This window comes from Danio rerio, chromosome 2 (assembly GCF_049306965.1).
Source record: "Danio rerio strain Tuebingen ecotype United States chromosome 2, GRCz12tu, whole genome shotgun sequence".
Taxonomy (NCBI): domain Eukaryota; kingdom Metazoa; phylum Chordata; class Actinopteri; order Cypriniformes; family Danionidae; genus Danio; species Danio rerio.
The window spans coordinates 1,882,515-1,890,000 of NC_133177.1; the positions used below are offsets into that span (position 1 = coordinate 1,882,515).

Consider the following 7,486-nt stretch of genomic DNA (forward strand, 5'->3'; position numbering starts at 1 on the left):
TGTAATCAGTAGAATAGGGGAGAGGTGAAATTTTAACCATGTCCAATATTTAACCGACAACAAAAACAAACTGAAACACGATTCGCGTTCTTGTTTCTGTGCGTTTTGTGTGTTTGGAGAAATAGCAAGTCATATTTTGGCTACACAGAGGAAAACGCGTCGCTCCATGACCTTATTCTAACTAACAATATGCAGAAAAGTCAGTCAGGATTTTCACCGAGCTGAAAAGAGCGCCCGTCACTCCTCTGTTTACATTAGATTGGCATCAGTTAACATTGAAGAAAACCCGCTTGCATTAAATTGAAGATGTTTGCCTGTAATGTTGACCATTGGCTCTGCACACCTTTACCTCAATTCACTGCTTCAGGTTTATCAGGCCGCCAGAAGCGTGTGCTCTGCAAGTAAATGACTCTGAGGTGCCGTTCCAGAGGCACGTTTTTACTTTTACTGCTGCCTGCTGGTGAAATGACTTCTGAAGAGAAAGACTTATTTCTGATGGTTTCGCTTGAATAAAATATAAAAAAATTAAATATTGTTTTCCTTTGCTTAGCTACAGAAATAACCACTGTTGTCCAATGACTTGCCTAATTAAGCTAGCTAGTATTGTGCAAAATAACTTGTAAACTATTATGTGCTGTCATCATGGCAAAGATGAAATAAACGAGTTATTAGAAATGAGTTATTAAAACTCTTATGTTTATACAAAAATAATTACATTTTCACAGGGCTAATAATTTAGCCTTTAACTGTATACACTCACTGGCCACTTTATTAGGTACACCTGTCCAACTGCTCGTTGACGCACATTTCTAATCAGCCAATCACATGGCACGAACTCAATGCATTTAGGCATGTAGACATGGTCAAGACGATCTGCTGCAGTTCAAACTGAGCATCAGAATGGGAAAGAAAGCGGATTTAAGAGACTTTGAACTTGGTTTGGTTGTTGGTGCCAGACTGGTTGGTCGGTGAGTATTTTAGAAACTTTAGCAACTGTGTGATGCTATCATGTCAATATGGAGCAAAAATTTCTGAGGAATATTTCCAGTCCCTTGTTGAATCTCTGCCACGAAGGATTAAGGCAGTCCTGAAGGCAAACGAGGGGCCAACACAGTACTAGTAAGGTGTACCTAATAAAGTGGCCAGTGAGTTCCGTCTGCTTCTGAAAACACTAATGGTTGGGTTTAGCTCAGTGTTTCGCTGTACCACAAGCTCCGCTTTCTCCAGGGCTGCGTCCAAAACAGCATACTTCCATACTATATAGTACGCTAAAATCAGTATGCGAGCCGAGTAGTATGTCCGAATTCATAGAATTCGAAAATCAGTATGCGAGAAGTACCCGGATTACTACTTCCGGCGAGATTCTGGAGTGCGCATCCCATGCATGCTGCGCTATCCCATGATGCCCAGCGAGCGAATTCATGAATGGGAATAAAGCGACGCAACTGACGCAAGTAAGTCACGTGACCATGACAAAACGGCGGATGTAGTACGTCCGAATTCCATTCATACTTTCCACATTCATACTGTATAGAACGCCATTTCTAACGGCCGAGTAGTACGTTTAAATTCAAATGCAGTACCTACTGAGTAGTAGGCGGTTTCGGACGCAGCCCAGGATATCCACAAGAAGGAAGTGTATCTGAAACGTACAGCAAAACACACCCTAAGTAACATATGTCAGATTCGCAAACATGTAAACAGCGCCCTCTAGTGGATTTGTCGTCAGAAACGTGCAATGAAACGTACCCAGAGCAACGTATTTTGCATTCCTTAGCAAATGTAGTCTGAGTTACATATTTGCATTCCCTTGTCCTCATTGAACATTGAGAATCAAGACTCCTGCAGGCCTGTAGTGCAGGTTTTCCTCTGTGTTTTGTCTGTTCTGCTCATCAAGGCTGCATTTATTGGATCAAAACACAGTAATGGCCACCGAGTCACAATCCAGCATTCAGACTGTGAGATTTGCACACACAGGCAAGTCTCATTTTCTCCAGAAAAACTTGTCCTGTAAGTGAGATTGATTTACACTCTCCTGGTCTTTCTCACACCCAATTGAAGTTCTGAAGCAAAATTGATATGAGGCGGTTGCTTTCATCTTGCGTACAGTAAAACAAGCTTGCTTTCAATATTCTTTGTTGTGTTTGGACACAAGGCGAGGATGCACAATATGGCTTTATAATAGCAGAGTTTTTGGTTGGGAGTAGAAATGTGGATTTATATGTGCATGCTCATATTTATAGCTATATTTAGGTTACTTTTTATCATCTAATACTCACTTTCTGTCTCGATTAAAGGTAGACCTTTAAAGGGAAAGTTGACAACAAAATAAAAAAAAATCTACTTACTCTTTACTTTCAAAGTTCCAAAAGGTTTATGAGTTTCTTCTGCTGAACACTGCCGGAGATATTTCGATACACTGTTTAATGATATTTTGAAGAATGTTAAAAACCTGTAACCATTGATTTCCATAGTATTTGTTTTTCCTACTATGGAAGTCAGTGGTTACCGATTTCCAAAATTACTTGGGGATATTTTGAAGAATGTTAAAAACCTGTAACCATTGACTTCCAACATTAAGGATATTTTGAAGAATGTCAAAAACCTGTAACCATTGACTTCCATAGTATTTGTTTTTCCTACTATGGAATTCAATGGTTACAGGTTTTGATCATTTTAAAGATATTTTGAAGAATGTAAAAACCTGTGACCATTGACTTCCATACTATTTGCTTTTCCTATTATGGAGGTCAATAGTTACCGGTTTCCAACATTATTTAAGAATATTTTGAAGAATGTTAAAAACCTGTAACCATTGACTTCCAACATTAAGGATATTTTAAAGAATGTCAAAAACCTGTAACCATTGACTTCCATAGTATTTGTTTTTCCTACTATGGAATTCAATGGTTACCGGTTTCCAACATTATTTAATAATATTATGACGAATGCTAAAAAAACTGTAACCATTGACCTCCTTAGTATTTGTTTTTCATATTATGGAAGTCAATAGTTACCAGTTTTCGACATTATTTAAATATATTTTGAAGAATGTCAAAAACCTGTAAGTATTGATTTCCATAGTATTTGTTTTTCCTACTATGGAAGTCAATGGTTACAAGTTTTTAACATTTTAAAGATATTTTGAAGAATGTTAAAAACCTGTAACCATTGACTTACATAGGATTTGTTTTTCCTACTATGGAAGTCAATAGTTACCAGTTTCCGACATTATTTAAATATATTTTGAAGAATGTTAGAAACCTGCAACCATTGACTTTCATAGTATTTGTTTTTCCTACTATAGAAGTCAATGATTACCAGTTTGAAAATTTATTTAAGAGTATTTTGAAGAATGTTAACAACCTGTAACCATTGACTTCCATAGTATTCATTTTTCCTACTATGGAAGTCAATGGTTACCAGTTTCCGACATTATTTAAGGATATTTTGAAGAATGTTAAAAACCTGTAACTATTGACTTTCATAGTATTCATTTTTCCTACTATAGAGGTCAATGGTTACCTGTTTTCAAAATCATTTAAGAATATTTTGAAGAATGTTAAAAACCTGTAACCACTATCTTCCATACTATTTGTTTTTCTACTATGGAAGTTAATGGTTACCGGTTTTCAGCAAATATCTTCTTTTGTGAACCTCAGAAAGGTTTGAAACATGTAGATGATAGCAGAATCTCTTTAAAATAAGTATTACAGCATTATTTTTTTAAATGCAGCAGTGTTTGGTGTGTATTACAGTGTTCCTATTTGATAGCTCATTATAGCCACAGTATTAAAACATGTTGTAATGAATTCTCTGTTTAGCTTTAATACGAAGCCGTCGCCGCGGTTTAAACACTGCTCATTTTTTAGTAATGCTCTTGATGTGCAGTTTGATAAGTGTGTAATTCAGTGTTATCTCTTCTCCGAGGCTGTCGACCCCTTTGAGATGTTTGATCTGCTCGATAGCGCTTTCAAACAGAATATTGTGTGTGGAATTTAAATGGGTCGAATCCGTCGTGTGGTTATGATGAGCTTTGTGCTGTCGGTGCGTCTCTGATCAGAGCAGATTGAGGGAGACTTCAGTCAGAGAGCTGGTTTTATTATGGTTCCTCTGTTGTTTATGTGGAGTACATTACTGACAAAAAAATGTTAGTTTAAACAAATAAATTAAGTCGAATATTAATTAATTTAATTTGTTTAAATTCACCCCATATATATTTTTTGAAACCGGTAACCATTGACTTCTATAGTATTTTTTTTCAACGTGATTTAAAGATATATTGAAGAATGTTACCAACCTGTAACCATTGACTTATATAGAATTTGTTTTTCCTACTATGGAAGCCAATAGTTACTGGTTTTCAACATAAGTTAAAGATATTTTAAAGTATGTTAAAAACCTGTAACCATTGACTTACATAGTATTTGTTGTTCTTAACATAGAAGTGAATGGTTATTGATTCCCAACTTTAAGATATTCTGAAGAATGTTAGAAGAAACTTGTAACCTTTGATTTTCATAGTATTTTCATACCATGCAAGTCAATGGTTACAGATTTTTAACATTCTTCAAAATATTTGAAGAATGACTTCCATTTGTTTTTACTGCTATGGAGGTCAATGGTCACCGGTTTCCAACATTATTTAGAGATATTTTGAAGAATGTTAAAAACCTGTAACCATTGACTTCCATAGTATTTGTTTTTCCTACTATGGAGATCAATGGTTACCGGTTTCCAACATTATTTAACGATGTTTTGAAGAATGCTAACAACCTGTAACCATTGACTTCTATAGTTTTTGTTTTTCCTACTATCGAAGCCAGAAGCTACCAGTTTCCAATGTTATTTAAGGATATTTTGAAGTATGTAAAAAAATTTGGATATATTTATTTACTTTATAACTCGCAATTCTGACTTAATAACTCTGAATTCTGTCTTAACTCATAATTCTGACTTAATAACTCTGAATTCTGTCTTAACTCATAATTCTGACTTAATAACTCTGAATTCTGTCTTAACTCATAATTCTGACTTAACAACTCTGAATTCTGTCTTAATAACTCTCAATTCTGACTTAATAACTCTGAATTCTGTCTTAATAACTCGTAATTCTGACTTAATTACTCGTAATTCTGACTTAGAAACTCGGAAGATTGTCTTTACTCTGAATTCTGTCTTAATAACTCTGAATTCTGACTTAATAACTCAGAATTCTGACTTAATTACTCGGAATTCTGTCTTAATAACTCGGAATTCTGTCTTAATAACTCAGAATTCTGACTTAATAACTCTGAATTCTGTCTTAATAACTCTGAATTCTGACTTAATAACTCAGAATTCTGACTTAATTGCTCGGAATTCTGTCTTAATAACTCTGAATTCTGTCTTAATAACTTGGAATTCTGACTTAATTACTCGGAATTCTGTCTTAATAACTCTGAATTCTGACTTAATAACTCAGAATTCTGACTTAATAACTCTAAATTCTGTCTTAATAACTCTGAATTCTGACTTAATAACTCAGAATTCTGACTTAATTGCTCGGAATTCTGTCTTAATAACTCGGAATTCTGTCTTAATAACTCTGAATTCTGACTTAATAACTCAGAATTCTGACTTAATAACTCTGAATTCTGTCTTAATAACTCTGAATTCTGACTTAATAACTCAGAATTCTGACTTAATGACTCGGAATTCTGTCTTAATAACTCGGAATTCTGTCTTAATAACTCGGAATTCTGACTTAATAACTCTGAATTCTGTCTTAATTTTTCTTCAATTAATTTTTCTTTTTTATTATTCAGAGGTGGAAACGGGCTTCCATAATATCCATAGCAGTAAAGTGCAAAAAATTAATTTCATTTTATGTGATGAACCCGTGATTCTTATTATAAAATGCAAAAATATCACTATGTTTGTGTTTTTGTGTTTATAAGATCTGATCTAGTTCTGTAATATCACACAAACCAGAGCGATGCATCACAGATGAGCTATTGATTTCCTACAGCAGTTCGACAGACAATGAGGTGCTATTGAGTGAGCTTCGTTTCAGACTCAATTGCCTCGTCTCTTTTGTTGTTATTGTTGTTGTAGAAATTAATTTCAGACAAAGCAGGAATAAATGTGCATCTCAGAGCAAGAAAACATGCAGTGGATTTAATATTCTGCCCCAAACTGGCTTATTTTAGATGACTAGTTTCATAAAAATTTGTATTGTAATTATTAATTCATTCATTTTTCTTCGGCTTAATCCCTTTATTCTTCAGGGGTCGCCACCATGGAATGAGCCGCCAACTATTCTAGCATATGTTTTACACAGCGGATGCCCTTCCAGCTGCAACCCAGTACTGGGAAACACACATACACATTCACAAACACACTCATACACTAGTTCATCAATTCCCCTATAGTGCATGTGTTTGGAGTGTGGGGGAAACCGGAGCACCCGGAGGAAACCCACGCCAACACGGGGAGAACATGCAAACTCCACACAGAAATGCCAACTGACCCAGCCCGGGACTCGAACCAGCGACCTTCCTGCTGTGAGGCGAACCTGCTATGTGCTATGATTTTATGAATATTACAGCTATTAAAATTGTATTGTAATTAATGCAATGTAAATAATAAAGCAATTAAACTTCAAGTTGTTTACTAAAAGTATCACAACAATTTGGAATATTAAACCAATTGAATAAATGCATATTTCTGTCTTTTTAAACAGAATAAATTATACATTATTTTTAAAACCATTATCCAAAAAATGTCAAATAATTTTTTTTCATGTAATATGGAATGTTTTTTTTCCGTAATTTTATGTATTTGTAATATGTAATGTATTTTATAAAGTGTAATTTTAGTCATTTATTTTGTAATATGTAATTTTTCATGTCATTTTCAGTTTCAATTTGAGTTTCTAAGTGAGTCTGTTTTAAGAAATTATTATTTTAATGTCATATTTTATGTCTCTTGTGCAATATTTATTTATTTTTTTCAAATATTTCCCAAATGATGATGAACAGATTTATTCATTTTTCTCAGTATTTCCTATAATATTTTTCTTATTTTTTTTCTTTAGCTAGAATAAAAGCAGTTCTTAATATTTTTAAAACTCATTTTAAAGTCAATATTATCAGCCCTTTTGAAATAATATTAGACTTTTCAAGACACTTCTATACAGCTTAAAGTGACATTTAAAGGCTTAACTGGGTTAATTAGGGTAACTAGGCAGGTTAGGGTAATTAGGCAAGATATTGTATAACGATGGTTTGTTTTGTAGATTATCGAGAAAAATTATAGCTTAAAGGGGCTAATAATTTTGTACCTAAAATGGTGTTTAAAAAATTAATAACTACTTTTATTCTTGCCGAAATAAAACAAATAAGACTTTCTCCAGAAGAAAAAATATTATCAGACATACTGTGAAAATGTCTTTGCTCTGTTAAAAATCATTTGGAAAATATTTAAAAAGAAGAAAAAAATTTGA

At 33.9% G+C, this 7,486-nt stretch overlaps 1 protein-coding gene across 10 annotated transcripts in view; it reads left to right on the forward strand.

Moving 5' to 3' along the window:
- Nucleotides 1-7,486, forward strand: part of adgrl2b.1 (adhesion G protein-coupled receptor L2b, tandem duplicate 1) — a 228,657-nt gene that overhangs the window by 40,011 nt on the left and 181,160 nt on the right. The window lies entirely within an intron of this gene.